The sequence below is a fragment of the Ochotona princeps genome, chromosome 4 (assembly GCF_030435755.1).
Source record: "Ochotona princeps isolate mOchPri1 chromosome 4, mOchPri1.hap1, whole genome shotgun sequence".
NCBI lineage: Eukaryota > Metazoa > Chordata > Mammalia > Lagomorpha > Ochotonidae > Ochotona > Ochotona princeps.
Window position 1 is genome coordinate 40,653,034 of NC_080835.1, and position 16,308 is coordinate 40,669,341.

Sequence of the window (16,308 nt, forward strand, 5' to 3'; positions counted from 1 at the left end):
CTTAGACTGATCAGTATTCATCCATTAAGGCTGAAGATATGTATATGAATTGCATGGGTTCCAAATATTGAAAAAATATTTGTGTTTTTTACAAAGTGGGGGTGATTAATGAGAGGAAATTGATAGTGTTTGCCATGGGATAGAAGTAGCTTACAGAAAGGAAAATATAAATAGCTAATAAACATATGAAAAGATTTTCAGAGAAATGAAATTAAACATCAATAAGAATCTCTGTCATCTGACTAACAGACATTGAAAAGAGTGATAATATTCAGGACTGAAGAGAACGTGGAGACCATGTGCATTCTTGTGTTTTATTATGGGAGAGTGAATTGGTGCCTTTTGGTAAGTAATCAGGTAGTGTCTATAAATTAAAATATATGCATTTCCCCACTAAACACTCAGTTTTGGAAATAAGACTCATAGCAACAAAAGCAATCATACAGAATATTTATTGCAGCATTTTATGGTAATAAAATCACAAATAGTTTATATGAGCATATGATTATGAACACAGTACATCCCCAGCTATAGTTTAGGTAGCTATTAGTAGCATTTGGTCTAAATCTGAAGTTTTGCCAAAAACTGGTCAGCCAAATACTGCAGGAGTGCAAGGAAGCAAGAAACTAAAGAGAGACCAGATCTGCTTTTTAAAGAACAGCTTGCTCTCTTAGGAGCTGTTCTAGTCCTCCTGTACTTGACCAATCTTGCTAGACAGTGTGAGTCCATTTATGAAGGCAGAGCCTCTGTGACCTAATTGCCTTCCATTATGCCCCACTTCCTAAAAGTTTTACCACTCTACCACCCCATAGTGTAGACTAAGCTTCCAACACATAAACTTTTGTGGGGCAACAAGCAAACACACAAAACCAAGTATGATTAAGCATAAGTAAGAATAATGTTTGAAAAAGGATCAGTGACCAAAGGATCAGTGAAAAATCACATCTAAAGCCCATAGCAGTAATAGTAGACATAGAATTTAACATCGTGATATTCATCACATTTTACTGGTTGAACATGTACTAGAAATCACAATAGTAAGGAATGTTTTAGGCTAACATAACATTTCATGTGATAGTTATTCATTTCATGTAATATGAATTCAGAAGTTCAGGGCTAGGATAGCAGTGCAGTGATTGAACTCTGACTCTTAGACTACTGCTTTTGTTATACACTGGATGGTTATTCATTTCACAAATATTTGTGGAATGCTTGTTATGTGACAGGTACAGATGAGTTGTAGTTGTTTTGAATTTTTGAAATTACTTTTTAATTATTGCACTTATTGCCTAATGATTATGAGATTATTCTTATCACTGTGGCTATTATGGCCACAATGAAAAAAAAAAGCAGAAATTTCAAGAAGCTCTGTTTCTTTTATGAGAGAAAGAAAATTTTCTTAGAAGCATCCAGAAAGTAGAAGAAAATTGAAGAGACGGAAAGTGAAGGTAAACATGTTAGAGATTTATTTTAGAAGTTTCAACATCTACTAATAGGCATTCTAGGTAAGAAGAATAGAAATTAAAAACTAACACAAATTTCAGTCTTTAAAGTTATGAATTTTAGAGTTGAAAGAACATCAAAGTGTCAGAAAACTTGAGTGAAAGAAATTTACATGAGATGTATTATCTTCAGATAAAAAATGAAGATATTGAGAAGACCAAAAATATTTTTCTAGTTTATTAATTTTTGCTGGAAAGGCAGATTTACAGAGAGAAGAAGGGACAGAGAGAAAGATGTTCTGTCCACTGATTGACTCCCAAGTGGCTGCAATAGCCAGAGCTGAGCTGATCCGAAGCCAGGAGCCAGAAGCTTCTTCTGGGTCTCATGCAGGTGCAGGGTCCCAAGGCTTTGGAGTGTTCTCAATTGCTTTCTCAGGCCACAAGCAGGGAGCTGGATAAGAAGTGGAGCAGCCGGAACACGAACCAGCACCCATATGGGATTCCAGCATATGTGAGGTGAGGATTTAGCCATTGAGCCAACATGCTGAGCCCTCTTCTTTTTTCAGAGAAGAAATTGTCTTACTGGCATCAGGAACAAAAAATATCATTGTCAATACTTAAGTTTGGAATATAATGGATCAGTGCTCACAAAATTCTAAGGAAAAAATGATTTCAGCCTAGAATTCTATACCTCATTACAATATCAATTGAATATTGACATAGGTAAATTTTCAGATATGCAGCAACTGAAATGTACCTTTTGTATACTCTTTTTTGCTAAAGAAACTGTTAAAGAATGTGCTCCAAGAAATGAGTTAACTAAACCAAGAAAAATGAAGTCATAGAATGCAGAAGAAGAGAATATCCAGTCAGAAACCAGGATGACTATTATTACAGAGGAAAGAGAATAATCTGTCTGGATTTGAGTTGGAAGACAAGCTTTGTATATTAGCCAAATTGTCCAGAGAAACAGAACCAATAGAATGAATATGTATTCAAAAAGAAGTTATTAATAGGCATCAGCAATTTTGGAGGCTGACAAGAACAATATTTTCAGCAGACCAGCCAGCCAGCCAACCAGAGACCTGGAAAGGCCTAGAAGCCTGTTGGTTGGTGGAGACTCTTTTTGTTCTATTTGTGTCTTCAACTGATTGGATGAAACTCACTAATATTATGAGGAGGCTTTTATTTTCTCAGTAACAACAATAAAAAATAGTAATTATGAAGTAGTTATTAGAGTGCAAGGTTATTAATAAATGTGTTACAGGACACCACACATGGCAACCTGAAAAAATTCTTAAGTTCAGTAATTTGTGTAAATAATTTAAGAAGCTGGTTTATGGGTAGGTGTTTGTCCTTAATGATTAAATTGCTTGTTGAGACTTGTCCCATGTTAGAATACCTCGGTTTGATTCTTGGCTCTGGCTCCTGTCTCCAGTTTCCTGCTGGACAGGCGATGTTGGCTCAGGTAATTGGATTTCTGCCATCCCTATGGAAGAACTGAGCTGGGTTCCTGGGTCTTGGCTTCTACCTAGGGCCAGGTCCTGGTAGACATTTGAGGACTGAATCACCAAGTGAGAGCTCCTCCATCTGCCTCAGCCTCTTGAACAAATAAAAATAAAAGTTGTTAACTATATGCTGGTCTTTCATTCAAAGTGCCATATACCTATATATAGTCAAGAAAGCAAGGCTAAACTATTAAGACAATGTAAGGTTTTAGCTCCTGTTTATGTATAACTCTGTACACCTAGCAAAATTGAGGTCTTTTACTACTTCTAGGTTTTGTCTGCCTCTTGTGACATTTGAATGACTGTGTTCCTCAATGTATTTTATTGCATCTTTCAATGTGTCAGTTGGAATGGCTTGATGTGATTGTAAACTGTATGCTAGTGGAATCCAGATATCATGACTTTTTCCTTACTATTCTTATGTCTTAGCACCCATACCTTACATATTTGGAGAGAATGCAAACAAATTGCTTGAAGTTCTCTCATTTTAGATTTCTTAGTTTACCTAAGAAAACCACAAAGGAATTACAAGTAGTACATGAGCACTCCTAGTGTGACTTTAAAGCAGAATATTAGCTATTGTATGCATAGCTTTGCTTGTGAAATACTAGAGACCTCCTTGACTTTTTTTAAGTATTTATTTCATTTTTGTTTGAAAGGCAGAGCTAGAGAGAGAAGGAGAGAGAGAAAAAAAGAATCTTGAATCCACTGATTCATTCCCCACATGGCCAAAATGGTTGGAACTGGGTCAATCTGAAGCTAAGAGGTGGGAACATCTTCCAGGTCTCCTACATGGGTGCAGGGGCTTGAGGACTTGAGCCATCCTCCTCTGCTTTTCCAGACTATAAGCAGGGAGCTAGGTTGGAAGTGGAGCAGCCAGATTTGAGCTGGTGCCCATATGTGATGCTAGTTTTGTGAAATGCTGACCCACTCCTCAACTTCTGATAGGATTATGTCCCAATCAGCTCATGATAAATGGAAAATGTTAAAATAAGAAATGCATTTGATGTAATTAACATGGCTAGCCATAAATTGCAATGTGGTACGTGCACAGTATTGGTTGTTTTCTCTTAGGATCACAAAACTCCCTCCACTGCCCAGCATTGTGAGAATATCCTACTGGACATCGTTAGCCCAGGAAAAGACCAAATTCAAAACTCAAGGTATGGTTTTTATTTCGTGTATATTGCTTTTGCACCCTAAGGAAGTTGAAAAATTCCAAGTTAAACAATCTTAGGTTGAGGACCATTTTTAATTCCAAACAGACTAAAATCACAATTACTAATTACAGGACACCTCTCAGAGTTTACAAATAAGGTTCATCTTGGTAGAAAAAAATACATTTACATGCTCTTACAAATATAGGCATAAAAATGAATGCAAGAAAACTCAGCTCACATTTCAGGTGCTCAGATTTGTTACATGATAAACAGAGACATAGTATGTCTAATAACCATATAGAAGACATTTGTAAACAGTAGGAAATATATTAAAAAATAGGAACAGGCCAGTTCAAATAGTGATGCTGGGCAGCTAATATGATTCAATTAAGATTGTAGGAGAAAAGTTTAATGAATTAAATAGTGGACCTTGTACATATTCTTCCTAATCTTATCAATATGTTATTCTAGGAAAGACAGATTAGTTCATTTTTCTACTTCTATATTTGGAAAAAATCACAAAATTGCTGAAATTCTCGGTCAAAAGACTAAAAAGTAAAATTAAAACAATTATATTTGATCCCATATAATGTATACGTATAGTTTTCTTAATATTAAATGTAATTACTTGATTTTGATGAAAACTTTAAATATCTTATACTGAGGTTTTTAAAATGCTGATGACTCCGGGTCCCACTGCCTTACGATTTTATCCATCATCATGTCTAGATAGTGTGTACTCAAAAGAAAATACAGTGATGAATTTAAATCTCTGACTTTGTTAAAGTGTCTCATAAACATTAATGGACATGTTATTCTAAAGAAAACTGTTTTGAAAAAAGAGTGTAAATAAAATCACTAGAATATTACTCATAATATTTAGAAAATATTTTCACATTTGTATTGATTTTGGAAGCCCAAATAATCTTACAAATTTCCTGCTGATATATGTATTAAACATGAGCAGCAAAAATGAGATGATGGGACAACTTAATAATCTTTTTAAATAAAAATTTTAATAATAAATTTTAATAAAAATTTAATATTGATAGTTTGAAGTAGATTTTTTTTGCATTTAAGTGTCATAGTCTTAATATAAATTGGATTGCTCATGAAGTAGTCAACTTAAATTTTAAAAATTTTTTAAATTGGATGTATTCAAACACATGAATGTATTTCATACTTTATTATAATTTGGAGGAGGATGAAACTTCATGTTGAAATACCTTTAATTTAATAAATAAATATGTCTAAGGTTTAGTGAATATTAAATAAAATTGTAAAGGTAAGTAATTATGTTACTTTTTTCATAGTAAGCTAAATTTTAATTTAAAAAATATAAATGTTCTAGTATATTCAGGAATTTTTTCTTATTAGTTGTTTTTCTCAGTTGTGTTAATCCAGGTACTGTTACATATTCAACAAATTGTTCTCTTTTTTACAAAATATCTTTTTCATTTAAGCAATATATAAATTATAAAAAATGAATTTAGAGAATAACTAATCCCAGCAATAGGAATGCCACATTTCTGTAATTTATTAGGATCTGTTTGTTCTCTGTTTAATAAAAATAAAAGGTACGTGGAAAATAACCCAAACTAGGGTTTATTTGATATCTACAGTAAATACCAAAATGCACAATTACTAAGCTGTAGTCAGGAGATAAATGCTTCATGTTATGATTTTATTGAAATAACTATATGCAAATAAATATTTTAAAAGTTGAACAGTTTTTAAAAAGTGCTTAGTATGGTGCCTGGCTCAAAAAAATAACAATGACAAAAGCTAACAGTAAACTTCAACCATTCATGGGTGTTTGTGTTTGTCTGCGTGTGTGTGTGTGTGTGTGTTTTCTGTAATACAAGCCATTGAAGATCACATACAATTTTTGAAATATTCACCTGATGTTTTTCAAGATATCTCTTGTAGCTAATACTGTTACTATTTTATAAGGTAAAGTGATTTGCAATTTTATCATCATGCTTTCTTAGTATGGCAATGCAGTAGTTAATGTAGTCTTCAATTTTATAGACAGCTAACACCTGGCTTACTGAGACTAACACTTTCACACCAGTAAGTAAAACTTGGTAGGACAGATTGTTAATGCACAGATCTTATGCTGTAGTTACAGTGTTAAGAAGTCCTTGTTATTATGAATGTGCATTATGAGTATATTGTACACAGTCCTGGTATGCAAATGCGTAGCATTCAGAGAAGTGAAATAATTCTGTGTTATTATTATCTTTGTAAATTACATCTTAAGAGTTTTTGAGGACTTTATGATGGCAGTCTTCTATAGTCACAGTAATACAGTATGTGCAGCACAAAGTGTTCTCTTTCACTATTAACAATAACACAGCCAATGAAAATGCTTTTTAAATATACACCCAGCAAGCAGTTATCTGGCTCTTGCTTCTCACTCTCCACAAGCCATCTTTTATCATCTTGTAGACAGCATACGAAACAGCTTTGTAAACATCTGTTTTTCATTGTTAATTGTCAGGAAAAGTGGGGATTTAAATGCTTCTTTGGAATCCTCCTAATCCTATCAAGGAGAATAAGTTGTATACATTTATCGTCTTCCTCAGATTGTTCCTTCAGACTTCTTTGTTAAATATGTACAGTCCTTCATTCATTTTCTAAAAATTACTTTTGGGATTATAATATTTTATAGATAATTTGGGGACATTATTTTGTGATAATTAGTTGAAATTATCAGTAATAGTTATGTTGTACCCAAGAAAGATTCATGGTAAAGACTTAAGTATAACGTACCTTTGCAAATTATTTTCAGTTTTCTCAGGCATATTTCTATATCTTAATGTGCAGTAACAGAAAAGTAAAAAAAAATAGTTGGTAGCCAAAGAACAGATTAATTTAGAGTCTACATCTCCTGCCATGATTATTCTGTAGGAAAAATATGCCTTATTTTCACAGGCCTTTTTCTGTTCCAATAATCGAGCCATTAATGTCAACAGAATATCTGTGCCTGTGATACAGTAAGAAGGCTTTTGCAATAACACAATGTGACTTTCTTTTAAATGAAAAGAATCTGTTGCAATGATTACTTTTAAAAATTAAAATTTTGCTTTGGTTGTTCTGAATTTATAATGGAAAGTCAAATGTACCTATCTCTTGAGTACAGAAAGAGCATCCATAATTTAATAATTAAGTAATGCATAATAACCAATAACAAATAGACAGGAATATAGAATGCTATGAGAGTTAGTTGATTGTTAATAAAAACTTATTTTTAGAATTCACTCATTTAAAAAACATTTTTAACCTTTTTTGAGTTACTGTCTTTTCATGCAATTAGAACGCATTGTACATTTTTCTGTTGAAAATGTACTTTATGAGTTTTTTATCAGGCAGAAATTGGAAACTCACCATTCACTATTTATATCTGCCTTTCAGTGTTTGCTTTTCAAACTTGTATTGAAGTGATGTAGACTAGGCTTTATCACTGCATATAAAATTAATTGAAATGACATATTGTTGCAGTTTCCATGACAACCATGTCATGATGCTGATGTTCTTAAAAATTTATAAACTATAATCTGAAATATGCTAATTCTAGTGAACACAGTTAACACTTATTTGTTTAATATTCAGTTTGGTACTAAACTTCATCAACTTTGAAAGTAGGTTGATAACATATTGTATACAATTAAAAGAGGTTTACATATTAACTCATGAGTTAAAAACATTTTCCTATTATTGTAGAACTTTGATAGTAAAGAAAGTTTTTCATTTATTATTTTCTTTGACACAAATGAACACAAGGGTAATTATTGTTGCAGATTCTCAATATTGTTGCCTTCTTCCCCCATTTGAGATACTATACCTGATGAAAATTTTAAAATTCAATAAAATCCAATGAATTATTTAAATAATAGCAAACATCCATATAGTTAGGAATACTACTTATCTTAGCTTTCATTTGTTTGTTTTAGGAAGATACATCTTTATCTTATTTGTACAATTAAGATACATGCCGAAGACATAACATTCAGTAACTAACATAGCAATTATATTAAGTACATTGATTTGAAATGCTGTGTGAAGTTTCTTTTAGAACTGGCGTAGAGTAAAATATGGCTTTTGGAATTGTTTTATAACCACAGATTCTGAAAATAAAGCCTCTTGTGATATACTGTCTATTAAGCCAAAAGAATGCTATTCAAAATGTATGTAACTTGGTGATTAGTGTAAATGGCAGAAGATATTAAGTAATATGCCAAATAAAATAAAGTTACATCAGGTTGAATTATCAAATGTTGAATCAAGTGATTCTGTTGGTATATATAGTAAAATTAATCTTCAGTTTATGTGTAATAGACTTTCAATGATGATTTATAAAATAATAGAATTCCAAACAGCAAATCTTTAGTTAGCACTTTTAATTATTTGTTTTGCAAATATTAAGCACTTAGTAGTATCTAAGAGTGCATAAAAATCCAGAAAACAAGCAAAAAACTCTTGTATAATTCTGACATTAAACATGCACAGAACAGAAATCCTGTATTTAGAAATTTAAAATTATCCATGTGAGGTTTGGAGGAGAGATTCTTAAGTAAACAACTTTAGAATTGGAGAAGTTAATGAACTTCAGCTTTAAAAACATAATGTTAACACATAGTAATACATAAAACAGCTGAGGTAAATTTCAAACTTTTAAAGGCTAGTAAATTATTGTTTTACTTTTTGATATTTACTGGTGAGAAATTTTTTGTCTTTCTTCCATGTCTTGTTAAATGTTGGAATGGAGTTAATACTGATGTATCAAATGTTTCTAGTGTGTGACAAGCCTCAAATATGGGGAGAGGTGAGTGTTGAGATTGGCACATAGAATGTGAATGTTGTAACAATGTTACTTGGTGTTCAAAAAAAAAAATACAACATCTGAAAATTTTGGTGAAATAAGTATATTGCTATGATTGTATTATCCTACAACCCATCATTATATGTTCCTTTTCTGTATTTTTTATAGTTATCTATGTAATTATCTAGATAACTTTAGTTAGTAAAAGCATTCAAAAATTGTATATATCATTGTAGAAGGAACATTTGCATGACTCATAGAATTTTCATTTTTCTGCTAGATGATTCAGTAACATTTGTTTTGTCAACTTTAAATAACAAAGTAGCCAGCATCTGAACGAATATGTTTTTTCTAGATATTAGTTCAAACATTGTATGCTATTTAAAATAATATTGCTGTATGTATGGTTTTTCTGGAAATTGGTAGATGTTCACAATGTTCCGGTTTCTACTACATTCTGTAATGACAGTTGTTTTAGTTCGTTGTATTTTGTCATTAACTTTCTGTTTGTAGTTAAGGCGGAACATATGAACCAAATAGTGATAGCCTGTCTTGTGTTGGTAAGATTTTTGTTTAAAAACAAAGGAATTTGTTCCTGATGAACATGTGATGTGTATTCTTCTTTGACAGTAATTGAATTTCTTTTTAAATGATGTTTCTAGTACGTGTGTTTGTTGCTTACATTTAAGATAAGATGAACTGCCAGGATTATGCACGGCCAAACCGGGGTCCCTTTGAGGAACGCTCTGGGGGACATTGTGTAAGCCTAACGGTCTTCGAGGAGGTTGGCCCACTTCACTGTGACTAAAAAATGAGATGATTGGAGGGTTATTATGTACTTAAGGTTTTCATAGTGGATTAGAATAGCATTGCTTAGCACAGGTGTTTCTGTAATTGGGATTCCCTGGGAAAATTCAGGACTGTATTCAGTAACACTCAGCTTTCCACATGAGTGGAGGGGCGACTCAATGTTAATTTGCCAGGCTGAGGCATGAAGCAAGGGAATGGGACCTGGCCTACAGGCCTGTTGCCTCTCTGCTCTGAAACAATTTCCTCTTGTCCATTAGCACAGTATTGCTATGGCTCTAGTTTTAAAATTTGAATTTATTGCTGGACAAAATAGTGAAAGGCCCTAGTAGGAGCCCGCCAGGACTGACTTTTGCCCTCGTGTAACACAAAAATAGTTCTCTAGTATCCCCCTTTTTGGGAAAATAAGCAGAATTTGACTTCCCTTGTAATATGTTCTATTTAAACAACGTATATGCTCCCAGGCAGCAGGGAAGTGACCGTGGTGCCCTTGGCATTCCGTTTATAGAGCAGGACCTTTGGTGTGGCCTTGCAGGTGTCGCCAAGCCTTGCATGCAGTGTCCAGGAATAACAAAGAATGGTCACAACAATGTTTTTCAGGATTTAGCTGAGGCGTTCTTAAACCGGTGTCCTTACAACTCAAGGCGTGTTTATAGGAAGAAGGGTGTGCGAAAAGGGGGCTTTGGCAGCGGTAGGCGCGGAAAATTGTTGGCACTAGTGATAACCATTATTATTTGGCTGAATTCATTGTTAAGATGCTCAGGACTGATTTCCTGAGCAATGGGTGACTGCAGAGCTGAGAATTGTGTAGCCCCAGCCAGGGACGGTCAGGCTGCCTGAATGTTCCTCTCCTGCAGGCAGGACTCACCGGAGACCCTCACGTGGGACCTGGAGTCTGGCCGCGTCCCCTGTCCCCTTTGTCTTTTTCCCAAGGAGGAGAGGAACACTAGGGAACACGGAATCTGCGCTGAGCCGTCACTGCAGAGGAACTCGGTCCCCGGCCAGGCCAGGAGCAAATGCTACCTCTTGGAAGAGACCCCCTACTCCCACATAGCTCTCCAGCAACTGGTGCTTGAAGTTTTGGCGCCACAGCCGCAGCCCTGGAACGGCTCTCGCTGACCCGGAGCTTTGTACTCTGCTGGGAGAATGCGCCTTCCCTCATTTCCCGGTTGTCGGGCTTAGCTACTTTGCAGTTTTAGCTCTCTCTGCTTTTGGCCAGCCCAGGTTCGGCGGTTGGCTCGCAGGGCACCCTCCCTTCCTAGAGGTCCCGGGAGGCCCCCCAGGCCGGGGCGGGTGTTGCTTTCCACGGCCTGAACCAGCGCAGTCTTCTGCTCGACCTCAAGGTGGCGACTTAGGCACGTAAACAAAGCTCGGCCACGCAGGACGCCTGGCACCCTAGCGGTCCATCCACGTATCCTAGTCTCCCGGCTGCTCCCGAGCGGGCTGAGTGGACCGCTACAGGGACTTCAGCTTAGATGAGAAATTCGGCCAGACTTTCTGTGTGCACACAGAGTGTGCGTGTGTGTACAGATGTGTGTGTGCGCGCGTGTGTGCATCCCCGCGCCTAAGCTGCGGGAGATGGTGATGAGGTGGAAACCCTTGGCCGAACCCGTTTGGGACGCCGAGAGCTTCCTCGCCGCGTCACCTGAGCCCGCAGGCCCAGAGACCTCGCAGGCTGGGCTGCGGGACCACAGCTGGCACAGGGGACGCGTCAGCGCAACTGGCAAAAGGAGAGAGTCTGGTTGCTGCCGCCAGCGGTACAAGATTTGCTAGTTTTCTTTCAGTGACACCCGTGCTCCTTGAGTGGAGAGACCTGGAAAATAAAGCCCTTAACCGTACTTGTACTATTCTCCCGTGTGCATACCGGCTGTCCAGAGTGACAGGGGTAGTTTGGGAAGGGGGCGGGGAAGAGAGACATAGACAACGAAAGAATAAACGTACGACACATTCTTACCTCCGGGACGAAAGGACACGGTTCCTAGAACTGAGACTTCCATAGGCAGTCAGCATCCCAGCTGTTCTCCTGTAGGTGTTCTGCCTAACACCACCTTCTACTAACTTGGACAAGGCTTGGGATGTCCCCCTCCTTTTAAATTTTTTCCTCCCTCCCCCCCCCCTTTTTTTTTCTTTCCAGACATTCTCTAAACTCAACCCAGGGTAAATCCAGAAGTCGGTACAGTAACAGAGCTTCTATTCAATCCCTCTTACAGTTTCTCTTAGGCAGATGGAAGAAGTAGATGGTGACAGGACTTTGAAGGGTCGCGTGGGCATGGCATGGTGTGTTGGTGGCAGGGAAGCGTGGTTTTTCATAGGTCTTGGTGCGGCAGGTAAGGCTCTCAGATTCCAGCCGCCCTCTTACAGCGCCGGGTGCGAGTGGAGGGTGATCGCGTCAGATTCGAAGGGGGAGTGGAGGAGGGTGGAGTAGGGGGAGCAGTGGACCCTGGGCAGACTCCACGGACTCGCATTGTCCTGGTCGGTGTCTGCGGGCTCTCCGCAGATGCCTTCGAGGGCTTTTAGAGCAAGGTAGTACATTCCAGGCTTACCCCCACCTCCTTCCCCCTCCCTTCTAGAACGTGTTTAAAAAGAAGTAAATGCCCTCCTAAAAGAAGTTAAAAATGTCGCCTTGACTTTCCATCTGTGATGCTCAAGGATTAAAGAAATGGAACTTTATTTGACCGGGGAGTTTTCCCAGAGACTCAGCGACATCTCTGGTCTTTGGCCTTATTCTAATTCCATGGTAGTAATTACCCTTCGTTTCTTTAAGTGCAATAGATTTATTGCCTTAGAGACTATGCACAGTTTGATTGAATTATTCATTTTTTTTTCTTTGGTGTAGACTGCATCTGGGGACTCTGATGTGACGTGTAGATTTTTTTTTTCAGGAACAAAGGGAATGTGGAAATGAAAGAGAGAGGGAGAGAGAGGCTGGCAGATGTAATGAGACGCGGTGAAGGTGTACGCAGACTGGCACTCCCACTCCTCCCTTCTGCTCTCCCTGCAGCCCTGGGTGACTCGCAGGCTAACACAAACAGCTTTGCTCCTGCAGCCTGCCCTCTGTCACTGTAAGTACATCAGCCTTCTCTTATCAGCATGCAGATTCCAGCCACGCACTCCCCCAGCCTCGGCTTTGTACCTAAGACAGCAGAAGCACATTTCAAAATTAACTTTCCTAAGCTAGGAAAGGCATGTGTGGAAAACTTATTTTATCTTTATTTTTCTTTGAAAAAAAGTTGATGCGTTTTTACCAGTCTCCCCATCTCCTTTGTGGCCGTGCTCTGCTGCTCCAGTTGCGACCGCTGTGGTCTTCCCACCACGATAATGTGCAGATTCAGATAAAAAAAAAAATGTAGTGTATCCGTGTGATAGAGAGACAATGCCTTGTCCTTCTGCCAAATGGTGTCATAAGGAATGCAGAGTATAATTTAGAGTTTGCCTTTACTTTTCTTTTTTTCTGCTTTTGTTGCTGAAACACGAGTCCCCAACCCCTTTGAGGGAGAGTCCCAAGGGTACTATTATTTGGGAGTTGGGGGTGATTTGGTAACTCCAAACTCAAACGAAGTGCCAGGAGCTGCTGGAGTGTTGGCATGTTTGTCGTCCCCTGTTTAAGGAAACCAATTGCTAAAACTTTTCTCCGTGCTGTAATTAAAGTTTCCAACTTCTTCGCTTTTAGCTTTTTACATTCTTTCACTTATTCTTCCTTCCACTAAAAGTTCTCCTTCTCGATGTTTTGGAGTGAATGACATTTGTGTCTGTCCTGTTTGTACGGTAGCTAATGAAGCCCTTCCTGAAAGAAGTTAGCGACCTTGACATGAAGTGATGTAGATCTGAGTTATCCGTCCCGCTGGCGTTATAAGGAGAGCTTCATAGCAGGGATTTGAGGTTTCTAAACGGCCGTTTTATATATATATATATATATATTATTTTTTGCTTGGGCGTGGATGGTATTTTGCTCAAGCAGAATTAACTGCATTGCCCTTCCCAAGTTCAGGGGGGACTTTTCTCCAGGAACCCGTGCGCGTCTTTGCTTTGCAAGTTTGCGCCTCTTCTGTGGAGGTGCCAGGCCAAACTTAGCAAAGACGGGTTGCTTTTGATGATTCCGGTGCGCTGGGACACTCAGCCGGCGCGGAGACGGCAGCCGGCGCGGGCAGGTAAGTCAGCCCCGCCTGCTCCAGCTCCCTTCCCTCCTTCGGTTCTTCCCATTCTTCCCGGGGTTCTTCCCCGGGTTCTGGCGCTGCAGCGGCTCCGATCCCCAGGGAGAAGAGCGCCTGTGCGCTTCCGGGTCTCGACTCCCGGTCCTCGGTGCCTCCAGGGACTTCTCAAAGCCCCTACTCCGCCACGCGGACCTGGCAGAGAGCCCCGTGCTTCTCAGGGCTGACGCCCTCTCTGCCTCGCCCACGGCTCCGTACAACCAGCGTCCGAAGTTCCAGAGGTTACCTTTGGTTCCCCAGTCCCCAGGGCCACGTGTCATCCCATGCACAGTCTGGAGTGTGGCCCCCAAATTTAGTTTTCTTCTTTTACGGATCATTATCAGGACCCGTTCCGGATTTCCTCTTGTAATTCTACTTTAGTTCCCCTTATCATTTCTGTTTTGGAAAATCTGGAGAGGGTTCCTGTGGCTCTTTTGCAAAAGGTCCAGTGGCCGATGCAGCCGGATATTAGGGCCTTGGACGCCAGGGAACTTGGTAAAGTCTCTTCTTTTCCTTCACGCCTCCTGCCAGTGGCCTGCATCCGGTCGGCTGGGTCAGTCACGTCCCCCCTACCCCCCAAGAGTTCAGAGTGCCCAGTGATTTAAAGAGAGGCACAAGCCGCTCTTTGGAAAGCCAAACTTACCACAGAAAATTGGAGGAAAGCAATCGGGTCCCAATTTGTTTAATGGTTCACCTTTCTCTGTGGCTCTTCCTTGAGGGTTCAGACTTTGGGACCTAACTTACCCTCTCTTCTTTCTGCAGACGTTTAGGATAGGCCACTGAGTTTTGACCTTTTTCAGCTCTAGGGAGGGTTTTGGCCCCAGCAGTTGAGTTCCAGGCAGGCCGCAAAAGATCGCAAGGCTCTGTGACTGAGCGTTGGACTGGGCCGGGACACATGATACATACACTGAAGAGACTGGACTGGTCTAGCCTTAGAAACACCACTGTGAGCTTACTCCTCACACCTCGATCTTGGAGGTCAAAGGGTGGTTCTACAGTTCTGGTATCTGCAAGGTGTGTGAGGGTGCTAGTGGCCTGCCTCTGGGCTCACCTGGCAGGACACACACTGTCTAGCCCCAAAAGATGTTGTGGCGGATGGAGACACAAGTTCTTTCTGGAGGTCTCTCTCCCTTCCCAACTAACAGTTGCAAATTCACAGAGTCAGTGTAACTCACAGACCCCAACCACCCCGCCTCAAGGATCCTATTTCCTGTTGGGACAGAAGCATCTGGCCATTGCTTCTGCCCCACCAAATCTAGGTCCTCACTCTTAGCTCTTATTCTTTCTCTTCTCTGAAGTTCACATGGGAGCAAACCTGGAGTATGCTTAGGAAGCCAATATGTGATTGACATCTCTTCTTCCATCTTCTATGCTTGGCCACGGTGCTCCATTTTCTTCAAAGGTTAAGTGACAAAGATGGGGCTCTGTCTCTCCGTACCTTCTCTGTAGGACATCTTCCTCGTGTTGGCAATTTTACACTGTCAGGAAGTTTTCTTATTTTTTTCTAGCCACCATTCTTGACCCCTGTCTCCTGGTCCATGTTTTCCTTTTACAAAATCTCTGTGGATGAGGTGTCTCAAGGTGACTATCTTTTTTTTTTTTTTTAATCAGTTTGTACATGGAGGGCACCTTCATAAACCTTTGCAGATCAGGCTGGCCATAGGGAGCCCCTCCCAGTGTTTCCTCTTGAGGTGGTTCTGACTGCGCCTGACCTCAGGCTCACAAATGGAGTGTGTTCCTTTGGGCCTTGGGCAAGGCAAACCAACTGCACATGGTGAGCACTGGCTCTCCAAGCTGGTTTTCTCATCGGCTGCAGGCTGCATTTATCCTGCATTCTGGTACCTGACACCATGATTAATCTCTCCTCTTCTAGTCTTATATCTTTTTTTTTTCTTTGCATTGAGATAATTTTCCAGGTCTTTGCTCCTTTAGGTTATTCCAAACCCTTCAAATCTTTAATCTACCCTATATATGAATCAAAGAGAATCTTTAATTTATGTAGGTTTGGGGGGTCTTTTATTATTTTTTTTACATATGGCTTATGGATGTTTATTTGCTATCCTGGGTGACTGAAATTCCTTTTTACCTTCAACAACCTCCATGACATACCTCTTGAAACCGTTTTTCCAAATCTTTTCCTCTAGAAAGTTGAGAAGCTGAGATTACACACACACACACACACACACACACACACACTTTGTGCATCACACTTTTCAGATAATATCCATGGAACTATATTATTTGTTATTGTAAAGGTGGAGCAGTTTTTCCTTGGTAGGCTCTAACTCTTGCTGTTTATAATAATTTTAACCCATAAGCGCCGCAATCCGTGTGGCCTCTGGAGCACGCCACCTCTGTATGCTAGGGTTTCCTCCAGTT

The 16,308-nt window shown here is 39.2% G+C and overlaps 1 protein-coding gene across 4 annotated transcripts in view; it reads left to right on the plus strand.

Annotated features, from left to right (window-relative positions):
* Window positions 1–274: 274 nt before the first annotated feature.
* SOX6 (SRY-box transcription factor 6) overlaps window positions 275–16,308 on the plus strand; it is a 595,708-nt gene continuing 579,674 nt past the window's right edge. For 2 of the 4 annotated variants that reach the window (XM_058663306.1, XM_058663317.1), the window contains exons 1-3: window positions 275–345; window positions 4,025–4,113; window positions 12,625–12,804. The gene's annotated coding sequence lies outside the window, so the exon portion shown is untranslated. The remainder of the gene's footprint in view (window positions 346–4,024; window positions 4,114–12,624; window positions 12,805–16,308) is intronic. The other 2 variants (XM_058663314.1, XM_058663316.1) reach the window with 1 other exon arrangement.